This window comes from Halichoerus grypus, chromosome 2 (assembly GCF_964656455.1).
Source record: "Halichoerus grypus chromosome 2, mHalGry1.hap1.1, whole genome shotgun sequence".
In the NCBI taxonomy this organism is placed as follows: Eukaryota; Metazoa; Chordata; class Mammalia; order Carnivora; family Phocidae; genus Halichoerus; species Halichoerus grypus.
Window position 1 is genome coordinate 163,694,054 of NC_135713.1, and position 16,295 is coordinate 163,710,348.

General features: G+C 40.1%; 1 protein-coding gene across 2 annotated transcripts in view; it reads right to left on the reverse strand.

Annotated features, from left to right (window-relative positions):
* The window catches only part of PAFAH1B1 (platelet activating factor acetylhydrolase 1b regulatory subunit 1), an 86,859-nt gene extending 71,258 nt beyond the window's left edge, over positions 1-15,601 (reverse strand). The window contains exon 1 of one of the 2 annotated variants that reach the window (XM_078068057.1): positions 15,223-15,601. The gene's annotated coding sequence lies outside the window, so the exon portion shown is untranslated. Of the gene's footprint in view, positions 1-14,537; positions 14,939-15,222 lie in introns of those variants that run through there. The other variant, XM_078068058.1, reaches the window with a different exon arrangement.
* Between the last annotated feature and the right edge of the window lie 694 nt (positions 15,602-16,295).

A 16,295-nucleotide genomic window follows, 5' to 3' on the forward strand; every position in this document is an offset into this window, starting at 1 on the left:
AAGCAGGTTCCCTGCTGAGCAGGGAGCCTGGATGAGGGGCTGGATCCCAGGAGCTGAAGGCAGACGCTTAACCAACTGAGCCACCCAGGCGCCCATATTTTAAGAATTATCATACATAGTTTATGGATACATGTATGTATACTTTACTGTTATAGAATAAAAACAGAACAAAAGGATATATACAAACTTGAAGAGGAACTTTACCACTGGGAAGAGTGAGGGAGGGGTAATGGATTAGAAAGAGGTATAAAAGGGATATCAACTACAATAATGCTTTCCTTTTTTTTTTAAGATTTTATTTATTTATTCATAAGAAACAGAGACAGAGAGAGGCAGAGGGAGAAGCAGGCTCCCCGCTGAGCAGGAGCCTGATGCAGGACTCGATACCAGGACCCTGGGATCATGACCTGAGCCGAAGGCAGACGCTTAACCATATGAGCCACCCAGGCACCCAATGATGCTTTATTTCTTAAACTAAAGCAAGTATGACAAAATGTTAACATCTGTCAATTCTGGTAGTAGTTTATGTGGATTTTTTTACATTACTGCAAGTACTTTTCCTGCATGTTCGATATATTCCATAATTAAAATAAATAACAAATTAAACTGGAGATATGTAAAATAAAAAAAGCATTCTGAGTATAGGTCCCATCACAGGGCCTCTAACAGCAAGCTGATGAAAGCACTGAAGGAATAAATCCTACACTTTTGAAGTCCTACTGTGTAGAATTTTGGAGTCCAATAGTGGAGGTTCAAATGTCAACCTGGCCACTTAAAAACTGCGTGACCTTACGCAAATTTTCAAATTTCCTAAGCCTATTTGCCCATTTATAAAAGGAGTTCTACTACCCACCTCAAATAGTTGTGGTGAAACTTAATGAGACAATCAGTGTTAAGAGCCTGCCTGCCATTTTAATTCCCTCAACAGAGCTCAGGAATAATGAAGAGACAGTAATTTCACTTCGAAAAATGGCAATATGGCACAGTACCTTTTGCACTTTTACATACATAAGTAAAAGAGACCCTTGCTCTCCTAGTGTCCAAGGACAAGAACGAATCACTTTTGCCATCACAAGATGGCAGAAAGTAAAGGTGGACTGCCCTATTACCATTATCAACTCATCTTAATCATCTTCATCATCACCATTAATAACAATGACCAACATTTACTGAATGTTTAGTGAGTGCCAGGTACCGTTCTAGGCTCTTTAAATGCATTAACTCATTTGATACATCACATAAAATTTGATGTAAACTAGAACAAGAGTGAAAGTAACAGATACCATAAGATTATGAACTGAGAAGAAAAGAAAATTTCTTTCAGGTGAAAAAAATTAGGGAAAGTTGTCTGGAAAAGGAAAATTTGGTATGCAGATTTGAAAGACGGACAGGTGAGGGTATACACCGAGGAAAAGAGAAGGGAGTGGCACAGTGAAAACACCTTAAGGAATAGGAAGTATCTTCATAAAGCTGAATTACAGGATACATGGCAGGCAGTAAGAAAAAGGATGAAAAGATGAGCCAGGACACAAGAAAACCCCTTGAGTACCTAATCTGTTTTAAGCTGGTATCTATTAAATAGCATGTTTCCAGCAGCATGCCCTTTGCCCTTTGCTCACTAATGACAGTAAAAAGCTGATTTTTGGCAAAGTGACTTCTCAGAACTGTGGTTCAGGAAAATTAATCTGGCTGCTTTATGTAATATCCCACATAATTCCTCCTCTTATTCTCTCCTATGGCTAACAACACCCAGTTTCTCAATTTTACCCAGACACCCAAGCTACAAACCTGAGATGTCTTCTAATACTTCCCTCTCCCCATCACTCTACTCATTCACAATTCTACCTCCTAAACCTTTCTCTCATCAGTAACCTTCACCGTCATGATCTTATTTCAAGCACTAATCATTCTTTCCTGAAAAAGTTTCCTAAGTGACCTCCAAACTCCAATCTATATCCCTCACTGCCACCTACATAAACTATCTAAAATACACATCTGATCATAATGCTCATCTTTGCTTGGAACTGTTTGTTGACTTCCAAATTGTCTACCATATATATACAGAATATAATTTACAAAGTCTATCAGTCTACCTTTGCAGCCTCATATCCATACATACCCTACAAATCCCCTCTCCCCAACTACTTTCCAGCATACACATAATAGTTCTTCATGCTTGTACCTGTGCATGTTGCTATTTCCTCTACCTAATGGCCCTGCAATACCTAAGTAACAGATATCATACACAATGTATATCACTATAATCCAGGACCCAGATTTTAAATACTACATGAGGGAAAAAAAAAAAAAAACAACCTACATAAGGATACTAAATTTCCTATCCATTTAATTATATCACTAAGAATCTAGAGAAAATTCAAACTGGACCAATTCCTTACACCACACACAAAAATAGACTCCAAATGGTTGAAAGACCTCAATGTGAGACAGGAGTCCATCAAAATCCTAAAGGAGAACACAGGCAGCAACCTCTTCGACCTCAGCCGCAGCAACTTCTTCCTAGAAACATCGCCAAAGGCAAGGGAAGCAAGGGCAAAAATGAACTATTGGGACTTCATCAAGATAAAAAGCTTTTGCACAGCAAAGGAAACAGTCAACAAAACCAAAAGACAACCACAGAATGGGAGAAGATATTTGCAAATGACATATCAGATAAAGGGCTAGTATCCAAAATCTATAAAGAACTCATCAAACTCAACACCCAAAGAACAAAGAATCCAATCAAGAAATGGGCAGAAGACATGAATAGACATTTTTCCAAAGAAGACATCCAAACGACCAACAGACACATGAAAAACTGCTCAATATCGCTCGGCATCAGGGAAATCCAAATCAAAACCTCAATGAGATACCACCTCACACCAGTCAAAATGGCTAAAATTAACAAGTCAGGAAATGACAGATGTTGGCGGGGATGCGGAGAAAGGGGAACCCTCCTACACTGTTGGTGGGAATGCAAGCTGGTGCAGCCACTCTGGAAAACAGTATGGAGGTTCCTCAAAAAGTTGAAAATAGAGCAACCATATGATCCAGCAATTGCACTCCTGGGTATTTACCCCAAAGATACAAAAGTAGGGACCCGAAAGGGTACGTGCACCCCGATGTTTATAGCAGCAATGTCCACAATAGCCAAACTGTGGAAAGAGCCAAGATGTCCATCAACAGATGAATGGATAAAGAAGATGTGGTATATATATACAATGGAATATTATGCAGCCATCAAAAGGAATGAGATCTTGCCATTTGCAACGACGTGGATGGAACTGGAGGGTATTATGCTGAGCGAAATAAGTCAAACAGAGAAAGACATGTATCATATGACCTCACTGATATGAGGAATTCTTAATCTCAGGAAACAAACTGAGGGTTGCTGGAGTGGGGGGTGGGGTGGGAGGGATGGGGTGACTGGGTGATGGACACTGGGGAGGGTATGTGTTCTGGTAAGCGCTGTGAACTGTGCAAGACTGTTGAATCTCAGATCTGTACCTCTGAAACAAATAATGCAATATATGTTAAGAAAGAAAAGAAGAAGAAGAAGAATGTAGCAGGAGGGGAAGAATGAAGGGGGGGAAGTTGGAGGGGGAGAAGAACCATGAGAGATGATGGACTCTGAAAAACAAACTGAGGGTTCTAGAGGGGAGGGGGGTGGGAGGATGGGTTAGCCTGGTGATGGGTATTGAGGAGGGCACGTTCTGCATGGAGCACTGGGTGTTATACACAAACAATGAATCATGGAACACTATATCTAAAACTAATGATGTAATGTATGGGGATTAACATAACAATAAAAAAATTAAAAAAAAAAGAAATGGGGAAAAAAAAAAAGAATCTAGAGAAAATTCAAATCCAAAAGTTCTATTTTCAATCAAGTTTCCCCCCCTTTTTATAAAACCATTTGAATGGTAAAAACAAAGAGCCATTCTTAAAATCTGACAAATCCTTATACTTAAAACTACTGTAACACTGTATGTTAACTATACTGGAATTAATAATAATAATAATAACAATAATAGTAATAGTAAAATAGCCCCCCCAATCTAACAAATCTAGAAATAGAGAGGGGAGCAGGGAGCTAAGATTTACCCAAGAAATGAATAAGTGATTAAATATTCTGGCTATTAAAGTTTATTACCATATTTTCATAAACAATGAAAAAAATTGGATATAACAGAATTAACAGATTTTAATTTTTTTTTTAATATTTTATTTATTTGACAGAGATACAGCGAGAGAGGGAACACTAGCAGGGGAGTGGGAGAGGGAGAAGCAGGCTTCCCGCCGAGCAGGGAGCCCGATGTGGGGCTCGATCCCAGGACCCTGGGATCATGACCTGAGCCGAAGGCAGACACTTAACGACTGAGCCACCCAGGCGCCCAAGTTTTAATGTTTTTAATGATTAAACAGTCACTTCAAATTTTTTAAATTATTACGCCATGGTGCTAGCTATTATCTTTATAATCATAAATCTCAACATAAAGATATAAAAAACACCTAACAAAATTATTATTCAAGCCTTCTGGCTCTTTGGAATTGACCTAAATAAGAGTTTTCTGCATAACAGTATATCTTTTTTTTTTTTAAAGATTTTATTTTATTTATTTGACAGAGTGAGAGAACTCGAGAGAGGGAACACAAGCAGGGGGAGCAGGAGAGGGAGAAGCAGGCTCCCTGCTGAGCAGGGAGCCCAATGCGGGCAGGGCTCAATCCCAGTACCCTGGGATCACGACCTGAGCCTAAGGCAGACGTTTAACAACGCCCCCATAACAGTATATCCTTAAAGAGAAATTTATCTCTACCTAGAAAAAAACAACGGCCTATTAATCTAGAGAAATTAAAAACTCTTAGGCCATTAGTTCTCATTTTTATGGAACCATCACAATATACCCCCAAAGCTTCAAATACCACTAGCACAGAGAATATCTAAGATCAAAAGTACTTTAAAAAGTATTGCTTTAGAAATGTTAGAAATAATACTTTATGTGGGAGTCAATCTTGACTCTTGACTTTATTCCTCTATAACCGATTACTTTGATCTGCCAAGTTTACCTCCTCAACATTTGTTGGATTATTCTTTTGTCTATGCATACCACCATCATCTCTCACTTGGACTAATTTCAACAGGTCTGCCAAAATCCAGTCTTGGGCTGTTAACATCTATCCTCTACACAGCTTGCAGAACCATCTATTTAAGACATAATCTGACCATATCACTTTTCTACCTAAAAACAAAACCTTCATCGGCCCCCTATTTTTTACTTAATATTTATATAACACTTACTATATGCTAGTCACTGCTTTTAAGTGTTTTACAAGTGTTCATTTACTCCTCATAACTGCTTATGAGAATTTAAGTAACTAGCCTTTATATAGTGTGCATGTGTGTGTACGCACACACATGTGTAAAATATAGATAACACAGTTATGTAAGCAACAGAGCTGAAAGCTGAACCCAGCACCTGGGCTCCACAGGTGGGGCTCTTCATCACTCAACTATGATGCCTCCCTACTTCCTAAAGTCCACATGCTTCAAAATAGTTTATAAGGCCTTTGATGAGTATCTGATCCCTGCCCACTTTTCAAATCTCATTTCTAATCAGGTCCCACTTTGCTCACACTCCAGTAACACTGAGCATCATGTAATGTAGGTCAGGTCTTCCCTCTCCCCACTTTGTGACCTTTATGATTCTACTGCTGTCCCCAGTCTGGAGCACCTTCTAGTACCTCATGGTTCCTACAACAGACTGCACTAAATACATCCCGATGACAGAATCAATTTTTTAATGCTTCATAAGGTTAGTGAGCAATAAGAAACAAAAATTTCCTATTATTAATTACACTGGCAGACATATGAAACAGAAAAACACCAAGTGTTTTAGGACTCAAGTCTCCAGTACACCTAACTGGTTATCCAGTTAAAACACACACAAACAACAATAACCAAAAAACCTTCCCCAACCTTGGTCCTGCTTCAACTCTTTCTTAAGTCTATGATGGAGCCTGGAAATTTACATTTTTAACAGATAAAAACCTACCTCTGATGAAGATGGTCCATTAACACCCTGCTTTACAGGCCAGATCAAGGTAATCAGGCCAGATCAACTCCTCTATACTAACTCATGAGCCCAGCCATACTGAACTACTTGGAACTTTCCTCACCAACCAAGCTGTACTCATGAGACTGGGTATAAATCACTTCCTCTGCCTGGAACCCCAAACAATGTGACAGGATTTCTTCAAAAATGTTCAACACCTTTGTGAAGACTTCCTTGAACAGTCTGGGCCCTCATCACACCAAGTACGTATTTTGATTATAGCAGTGTTATGCTACCTTTGCATATTAAATTATGTGTTTATATACTTTAAGACCTTCAAGGGCAGGGACTGACAATCATGTTTGTATCCTTAGTACTTGGGATATAATTTAGCTAAATAAGTGTTTGCTGGACAGAAAATCTGATGAAAATTTATTTGTTTTAAAGATTTGCTTTTAGAGAGAAAGAGTGAGAGTGCAAGAGGAAAGGGAGAGAAAGAATCTCAAACAGCCCCCACTGAGCGTGGAGCCCAAGGCAGGGCTCGATCCCACGACCCTGAGATCATGACCTGAGCCAAAAACAAGAGTCAGACGCTTAACTGACTGAGCCATCCAGGCACCTCTAAAAAAAAAAAACAAACCAAAAAAACTGATGAAAATTTAGAAGAGAAATATATCTAATGGTGTTGGGTATTTTTAAAATTTTTATTTTTTTAAGTAGGCTCCAGGCCCAGCATGGAGCCCAACCCATGGCTTGAACTCACAACCCTGAGATCAAGACTTGAGCTAATATCAAGAGCCTGAGCCACCCAGGTGCCCCAGGATTTTTTTTTTTTTTAATAGAAAACCAATGTAAGTCTCTATACAAGTGTTACAATGGAAGGGCAAGATATAAAGAATGTAGTAACTGCAATTCTCAAAAATAATCTTACTCTCAAATTATAAATTCTCCTTAATATAAAATAGTATCTTTTAGGACAGGACATGGATTTACCAGTTCTGTTTTGAAAGTAAGAGTCTAATCAGTCAAAATGTTCTGTTTTCTGCTGCACTACTTAAAATTTATTATTTGGAATATTCAAATACTAGGAAAGAATCAATGACTAAGATACCCTATTTGCTTTGCTTCTCAGATCACAGCAGTCTCCCTCTAAACAAGCCCCAAATGGAGAAATGGGGAGCTCTTCTCTAAAATCCCAACACTGAACTTTACTCTCAGAATAATTTCTAGAGGGATATATAATACACTTAAATATATTTCTTCAAAATTTTTCTTTGATCTTTAGTTTCCAAACTGTAGTTACAATACTGTTTAGAAAACCAGGCAAAATTTAGGTTATTGATTTAATATTTAAGATTCTAAACAAAATTTTTCTGATAGTCAAAAATGTAAATTGTTTTAATAAATGGGGGAGAGGAGATGAATCTATTTTATAGAAGAACTGCAATTAACACATGTAAACACTGCCCCCTTCCTAAACACTGAACTTGACTAGCTTCCAAAGGATAAAGTAGGAGAAAGAAAAAATACCTTTAGGGTAGAGAAAACTGGCACATACTATATTAACTAAATGATGAAGGTTAACACCACCAGGGATGTTTTGTGTCTATCATATAGCCCTAGACATGATATGATGAGAAGTGCACTTCACCTCTGTGGTATTTCTCCCAAAAACCCTTAACCCCAGTCTATTGAAAAAACGCCACACAAACCCAGTTTGGGAGACATCTTACTGGATACCTGACGAGTACTACTCAAGACTGTCAAGGTAATGAGAAACAAGGAATCAATAAACTGTCACAAACCAGAAGAGGCGTAACCAAATGTAATATGGTACCCTGGGCTGGATCTAGAACAGAAAGAGGACATTAATGGAAAAACTAGTCAAATCCATATAAAGTCTGGAGTTTAGGTAACAGTAAATACAAAGACTGACAAATGTACCTCAAAAATTAAAATGTTAACAACAGGGAAAATTGGGTCCAGGGTGTATGAACTTTCCGCACTATCTTCACAACTTGTCTGTAAATCTAAAATTATTCCAAAATAAAAACTTTAGGGGCACCTGGGTGGCTCAGCCGTTAAGCATCTGCCTTCGGCTCAGGTCATGATCCCAGGTCTTGGGATTGAGCCCCACATCAGGCTCCCTGCTTGGCGGGAAGCCTGCTTCTGTTCCCTCTCTCGCTGTCTCTCTCTCTCTGTCAAATAAATAAATAAAATCTTAAAACAACAACAACAACAAAACTTTATTAAAAAAACACAGGAAAAATGTGTTTAAATTAATTTAAATTATTTAAATTAATAATATTTAAAAGTACAAAAATGTTCTGATTGTTAAAGATGTAAACCATACTTTACAGTTTAAATAAAATGCTTATTTGCAACATACTTTTACATTAAAAAAAATGAATTATTCCATTTGGCACTCATTTACATAGCACTCTTTGCCTATTAAGAAACTTTGAGGGGTGGGGGCGCCTGGGTGGCTCAGTCCGTTAAGTGGCTGCTTTCGGCTCAGGTCATAATCCTGGGGGTCTTGGGATCGAGCCCCACATCCGGCTCCCTGCTCAGTGGAGAGCCTGTTTCTCCCTCTCCATCTGCCTGTCACTCTGCCTACTTGTGCTCTCTGTCAAATAAATAAATAAAATCTTTAAAAAAAAAAAAAACAAAACTCTGAGGGGTGCCTGGGTGGCTCAGTCGGTTGAGTGTGGGACTCTTGATTTGGGCTCAGGTCATGATCTCAGGGCGGTGAGATCTAGTCTGCATCAGGCTCCAAACTCAGTGTGGAGTCAGCTTCAGATTCTCTCTCTCCCTCTGCACAAGCCTCTCTAAATACATACATACATACATACATACAATCCTAAAAAAAAAAAAAACTATGAACACATCACTGGTTTTCAGATACACATAACGAATACCAAAGAGAAAAAAAAATCCCTAACATTAATTCTTAAGAAATACACTTAAGGGGTCCCTGTGGGGGCTCAGTCAGTTGAGTGTCTGACTTTGGCTCAGGTCATGATCTCAGGGTCCTGGGATCAAACCTGGCATCCGGCTCCCTGCTCAGCAGGGAGTCTGCTTGTCCCTCTGCCCCCCCATTCCATGCTCTCTCTCTCAAATAAATAAAATCTTTTAAAAAAAAACCTACTATATTAATATATTGACTACTTATTTGATTAACTGTATGTTAAATTCTCCTTAAAAAAAGTCTCTAACAATAAAAAAAAATCATTTACTGAAGGATTTATAGGCCATTCTTCATTCAATAGTAGCCATTATTCTCTGAGTTAGATACTGTCAACATTATCCACTTATAGATAAGGAAACTGAAGGTTCTGCTCAAAGAACATAGCTGGCAAATTGTGGAATTAAGACTACTAAAATATTCAGATATGGTTTTAGTCAATAGCTTAATCTGTTTTCTGTGATAAGTCTGAATGTATAACTTCCCCCCCTTAAAAAATAAAAATTAGCAACAAAAAACCAAATAATAAAACTGACTCATCTTCATCTTCCCCTTTTTTGTAGTCAGCATATTTTTTCTTAAAGTTTTATTTTATTTATTCATTTAAGTAATCTCTACACCCAATGTGGGGCTCAAGCTCATGACCCGAGATCAAGAGTCCACACTCTTCTGAGCCAGCCAGGCATCCTGCAGTCAGCATATTTTTGATAAAATAAAAACAAATATGGAAAGATGAATAAAATATGCCTTAAGCATACACAACACTAATATCACAAAACATCTTTCTATCTTTGCCATAGACTTATTAAAGTGGATTAATCAATATGCAAAATCTTAATAAACATAAAATTTTGTATGCATTTAAAAATTAAAGTCCTTGAAAATTTCCCAGATTCTTAATTTCACTGTTATCAAAGGACAGTCTCTCAGAAAATTTGTTTTTTTTTTTTTTTTTTTTAAAGATTTATTTATTTATTTGAGAAAGCGAGAATGAGAGAGAGCATATGAGAGGGGGGAGGGTTAGAGGGAGAAGCAGACTCCTCGCTGAGCAGGGAGCCGGATGCGGGACTCGATCCAGGGACTCCAGGATCATGACCTGAGCCGAAGGCAGTCGCTTAACCAACTGAGCCACCCAGGCACCCTCTCAGAAAATTTGTTAACAGCCTTAGTTAACTGTCAATAATTCTTGTCAACACATAAGAGCTCAAAGAACACATAATAAAAATGCAAAAAACAAATAATTACAAGATGCAAATGTAATGCGTCCAGGTGGGTTAATTCACTTCTTATGGATGAGAATTTTGTGGCCCTGATAGGTATGTCGGGAGTGTGACCCTGTTCCCTGGAACAACATAAAATCCCTTTAAAGGAAGTATGAACACTTCTCCCTCCTTCACCTCAATTCCTGAAAGATCACTGGAAGTCAGCTATTACAAAGAACTATAGCTTAGCACATTTCCTTTCACATAACCCTGCATTCAATCTATTACAACAAATATTTATTTACTTATTAATACAACTTATGTATATTTACTTAAATATTAATTTAATACTTAATATTAATTTATTAACACTTGCTTATTAATTAACACCAGCATGTATGCAACAAGTATTTATTTACTTATTAATACTACTGTAAAGCAGTATCAGGCACTCTCTGGGAGTCCCTACTCAAATGCCTAAGGCCTTATGCAAGCAAAATAGTTAACAAGACAAGACTGTATGTTAATAAATGCCAATTTAAATGATGCAGACAATAAATGCTAATGGACTTTCACCATTTTAGAAAAGGAAGAAATTCACAAACACAAGAATGGTCATAAAAAGGGTCCATTTTGTCAAAATAAGAAGAAATCATGCAAGGCAATACCCAAGTGGTTAAATTCCTATATTTACCTCAATCTAGCTGCTACCCCAACATGTGACCTTAGGGAAAGACATTCTCTAAATTTTAGTTTTCTCACCCATAAAAACACAAATCTGCCTCCAAAAGTAGCAGAACAAATGAAAATGAGTACCACATTCAATATATTTACAAAGTTCCAGAGAAATGTTTATGACAATGTTAAATGACAGTAACTTTAGAGGATACCTTTCCAGAAATATCCTTAATGCACAGATCAATCCTACCTAGGGACATTTCAACCAAAAGCCACCATCTTTTAAAGAGAAAACAATAAATCAAAATAATAAGCACTTATGATGCCTGCATCCACGGAGTATAAAGCATTTCACAAATATCAGTTATATCTAATTGCCATAGCAAGGTTAAAAATTATACACATAGCAGTTTAGACACATAAACCAAGGTTCTATTTAAATAACTACCTGAAAATGTCATGCCAAACCAGCAACAAAGCTAAAACAATCCAAAAAGCCTTAATTGCAGTTCATTATTAGGCTCATATATTATAACATTTTTCTTCATGAATACAGATTTCTCAAAACACTTGGCCTTTACAACTAAGATTCACTCTACAGCTAAACAACTTCAGGAGAACAGGTTTTCATCTTTTTTTTTCCTTTATCTTTTCAGAACTCATTGCATACCATTAGTTTTATTTTAAATAGAGCAACATTTTAAGTAAAAACAATTACAGTCCTATTGTAGAAGACTTAAGAACAGTGACAAAGAATTTCCACTTCACATTTAACTATTTCTCTTTCCAACATACATGAAAACAGGTTACCTGTCATAATGAAATATTTTCAAAATAGAGACTTAGACATGAATAAAAAAATCTCTTCTAGGACCACAGCAGACATTGGCCAGCTCAGTTTAAAACCAACTGAGCCTTAAGTCCCTTTGGCAAAAGAGTATGTGACTCACTATTGTAGAACTCAAGGGAAAGAATTGGAAAATTTGTTCTGATTGCCCTAAGATTTTGCTTTGAGTCTGTTTTTTAAAGACACCTCCATACTGCTGTCAACTTCCATAGTTTCTATGGCTTGTTTATTAAGATGACAAGTTGTGAGTAAGATGAGCCATATGTAAACAAAAAGTAAGGTCCTATTTTTTCTTCAATACCTAAAATATGAGCCACAAGGTGTATACATGCACGTATATGTGTAGTATGTACTGACATACATATTGTTTAGTACATAGAAGGAAAACATTTACATTGAAAAAATAGAGACAATGAAACATGGATGTTCTAGCTTAGAAAAAAGAAAAGTTATGATACTGATTTTTCCCTTCCAGAAACATCTCCAAATTTCTAATATTCTAAAGTTATTTTAACTGGAAAAATACATACCAAATAATTCTACTAAAAAAATGAAATCTATCCCAATCTCATTAAAAGTTTTATAAATATAGGATTATGAAGAATTTTAAAAACTGATCTCCAAATTAAGCAAAAGATCCTGTCACGTGTATCAGAAACATCCACAGATACATATTTGGAACTAAAGCTCTCATAAGTCAAATTATTTTAAGCTCCTGATCAATGAATAGTCTACTGAAAAATCACCACTCTTAGTGCACTTCTATACCTTCAAATACTAGGATGGGAATATGTCACATAACAGTGAATTACCATTCTCTACCTTACTCGTTCCTCACCATATGAACCCTTCTACCTTCTAATCACGTTAAAAATAACAAAAGTGTGAAAATATATCATACATTGACAAAAAGTCTTAAGTCTCATCAAAATCACATTTACCATATGAATCTGACATTCTTTTGAAGATGTCTATTCACATGAATGCTTGATGGAAGACATTAAAGTGACCTACCCTCTCTTGTGGTAGTACCTTACAAAAGGTCCCTTTCAAGGGACAACACAAGAAGAAAACCTTTATAAATAGCCTTTAACACAAATTATCTTATCCTTTTTTACTCATCTTTGATATTATTAAAAAATCAGATTTACTGTTTCAATGCAAACTAAAGTAAAAGAAAACATCTATAGTATTCTTAGATTTTTGCCATATTTTCTATTACTATTTCTTGCCAAATATTTCTGGCATTCATTAACTTACATTTACTTGACTAAAACAATAAAAAAAACATTAACACGGGTTGTATATATGTGTGTGTGTATGTATACACAAATACAGAGAGACAATAAGTGTCTGCTTTAGAGCAGGGACATTGCTTTTTACCCCAATTGCAAAAATGTTGGAAACTAAAAACATCAGATTTTAAAATTTACTACAGAGAAATGCCTTTGTTGTAGCACCAATTAGTATCAAATAACCTTACAAAACATAAGCAAAAGAAAAATGCTATGAAAGGGCAATCTAGCATTTCACAGCTTCTGCTCTCTTACTCCACCCAGTCTCCTCAGCTCAATGGCTGTTCACAGCATCCACAAATATTAGCCCATTTTTAAAAGGGGAGGGGATGGGTACCAAAATAGGGTTATCTCTATCAAAATCAATATATACAGGAATATCTGGTGAAAAATTGGGTTCCTTTCTCTGATTTATAAAAAAAATAACAGCTTCAAATTTGTTTTAAGAGATCCTCCCCTTCTGAACAATCCAAACAATGATCATTTATAATAGAACATGAAAGAATAAATCACCCTAAATACAGATTACACTTATGCTTTAATAAAAACTGCAACTTGCAATTGCCGGTTATTTTGGAAAACTGTGTCTTGAAAGATACCCATGAGAGATTAAAAGCTAGCTGATGTCTTAGAAGCAAATCAGAATTTTTTAAGTAAAAGCTTTTTATTTATTCAACATTGTATCACTGCCGACATACTCAGGCAGGAAATTTTCCTGATTAAAAGACTGAACCCTGCAGTAATCAAGCCCTGCTGCAGAAAAAACACACACACACACAAAATTTTAAGCAAATACTACTGTGGCAAAGGAGGAGGGATGACATTACTGGTATGAAAGGCCCAAGCTCTCTCCTCCGCCCTAGACTCAAGATGAAATTCACACAAAACAACCCACCTCCCAACAAAAATAGAATTACCAAAAATGGCATAAATTTTTTGTTTAGCCTTTAAAGCGTTATGAATCTTGAGGACTATGTGTTAAAGTAGAGGTCGGGATAACAGTAATATCTTTATTCTCTCCCGAATGCCTCTTAAGGAAAGGGGGAGGGGGGGGACCTTGGCATGACATCGCCCATTGAGAATGAAACCACAAATCTGGTTCTTCTCTTCAAAAGCACAAATTCTTAACCAAAGGACTGATGTAATTTGGACCCAAACGCCAACCCCAAAAGAAAATTTCCTGCCCTCCTCCCAGGGAGTTTCTTGCTAAGTCACTGAAGAAAGGTGGAAAAACAAATAAAGCCAAGGCACCTTGCTCTCTCTTATCTAAAATACTGAAAACCTACTCCTCTTCTCTACTGTTGAGAGAGTTAAAATTTGCCCACCACCTCAAAGACATTTTCTATTTTCTCACCTGGGAGACTAAAGAAGGCACTGCGTTTCCTAAAGGAGTGGGGAGATTAGATGAAGGGGAATGGCTGAGGGCCTCGAAGCTGTGTTACAACGTCAAAAGGCAACTCCCGTCTCAGGAGCCAGGGGTAGAAAAGAAAAACCTGCCTGATTCGGTGGGTGGATGCGGCGGATGGTTCGGAGGGTCGGACCGCTCTTTAGCGGGTGTAGAGGCTGGACCGCCGCACAGAGGGACCAGGGAAGGGGTGGGCCATCCTCCTCAGGTCAACCCCATCCTAAGGACAGGTGGGGGACGGAACGCCTGAAGGCCTATGGGTGCCCAGGCCGCGCGGAGCCGAGCATAGTCCCCGAGCCGCCAACCACGGGTGGGGTGGGGACTGCGGACCTCGCCTTCCGCGGCCAAGGAGAAGAGGGCCAAACCCTTTCCCCAAGATCAGAGAGCGACCTGCTCTCCACGCCCTTCCTACCCAAGAATACTTTTCTTGCTAAGTCACTGAGGGAGGAGGGCGATCTCTTCCCGGGGAGGGCCGCGGGTGGAGTCGCGGCGGCTCCGGCACCCCCCGAACCCGGGTCGGGGAGGAGGGGAGCGAGGGCAGCGCCCTCCCCGGCCTGTCCCCCCTCCTCCCGTGTCTCTCACTCAACGGCCGTCGCGGCCGCCATTTTGAGAGCGAGGAGAGAAGAAGAAGGAGGAGGCGGCGGCGGCAGGGGGAGGGGAGAATGGGAGGGAGGGGACCGGCGCAGCCACCTCGTCAGGCCGCCCGGCCCGGCCCGCAGCCGCCCGAGCGCCGTAGAGAAGACAGAGGGGAGGGCACAGACCCCCTCGCCGCCTTACCGGAGCGCTGCACCGCCGCCTCCGCAGGGCCTCTTCCGTCCTTCACTCCCATCCACCGGCGGGGGAGGGGGAGAGGGAGAGGGAAGGGAGGAAGGAGGGAGGGAGGGAAGGAGGGAGGGGGAGGATGGCGCGCTGGGCCCGGTCCCGGGGAGGGGGAGGGGAGGGGAGCGGGCGGGCTCCTCAGCCGTTCCGGGGCTCGAGCCCAAGCCTGGCGCTCGCGGCTTTTCTCGCTCGCGCCCGAGCGCTCCTCCTTCTCTTTCTCGCTCCTTGGGCCCTGGGATCGCTGCTCGTTCGCTCGCTCACTCGCTATCTCAGCCGCCGGACTCCGCCGCCGCCCCGCCGCTCCAGCTCCGTCTGTCACAGGAGCTGCCCCAACGCCCTGACGTCACCGCGCCGCCGCCGCCGCCGCCGCCGCCGCCCCAGACCCGCTGGGATGAGAGAGGGGAGGGGGGCCGGGAGCGGAGAGGGCTGCGGCGCATGCGCCGGCCTGGGCCGGGCCCTGAGCCTCGCTGCCTTCCGCTTAGCCGGCGGGCTTGCGGTGCGGTGCGGTTTGGCGGTACCGAGTGGCGGGCGGAGGAGTTTGCGCAGGAGGTGCTCCTCGCGTTCTGCTCGCCTCTGTAACCTTGGGTTCCCTTTTCCTAGACCCTCGTCTGATGGTTCAGGCACCTCGTGAACTCCGGCTGTGTTCATCTCCCCGCCCTGCTTTTGCCCACAAACAGAGCTCTCCCCGTTTCTCTCCGCCAACAGCGGGGACCCGTTGGGACCCGTGGATTCCGGGCCCCGATAGGCTTCAGAATAATGTGGAGCCCAGGCCAAGCTGTGGCCCCTTCTACCTCCGGCCTTAAGGTTTATTTCCCAGTTTGGTGGGGGCAAAGAGGAGGGAAGTAGGTTGGGTTGGTTTGGAGAGAAGAGCTGTTGAGGTTAAAAGGCTGATGGAAAGCCCAATTGTTTTATTTTTTATTATAGATTTTTAATTGGGAGGATTCGCTTTTAGACATGATTCAGCTATTCTTTTCCTTAGTCACACACACGTTTGAGACACTGGAAGTCTCAAAATTTACACCCAAAGAAAG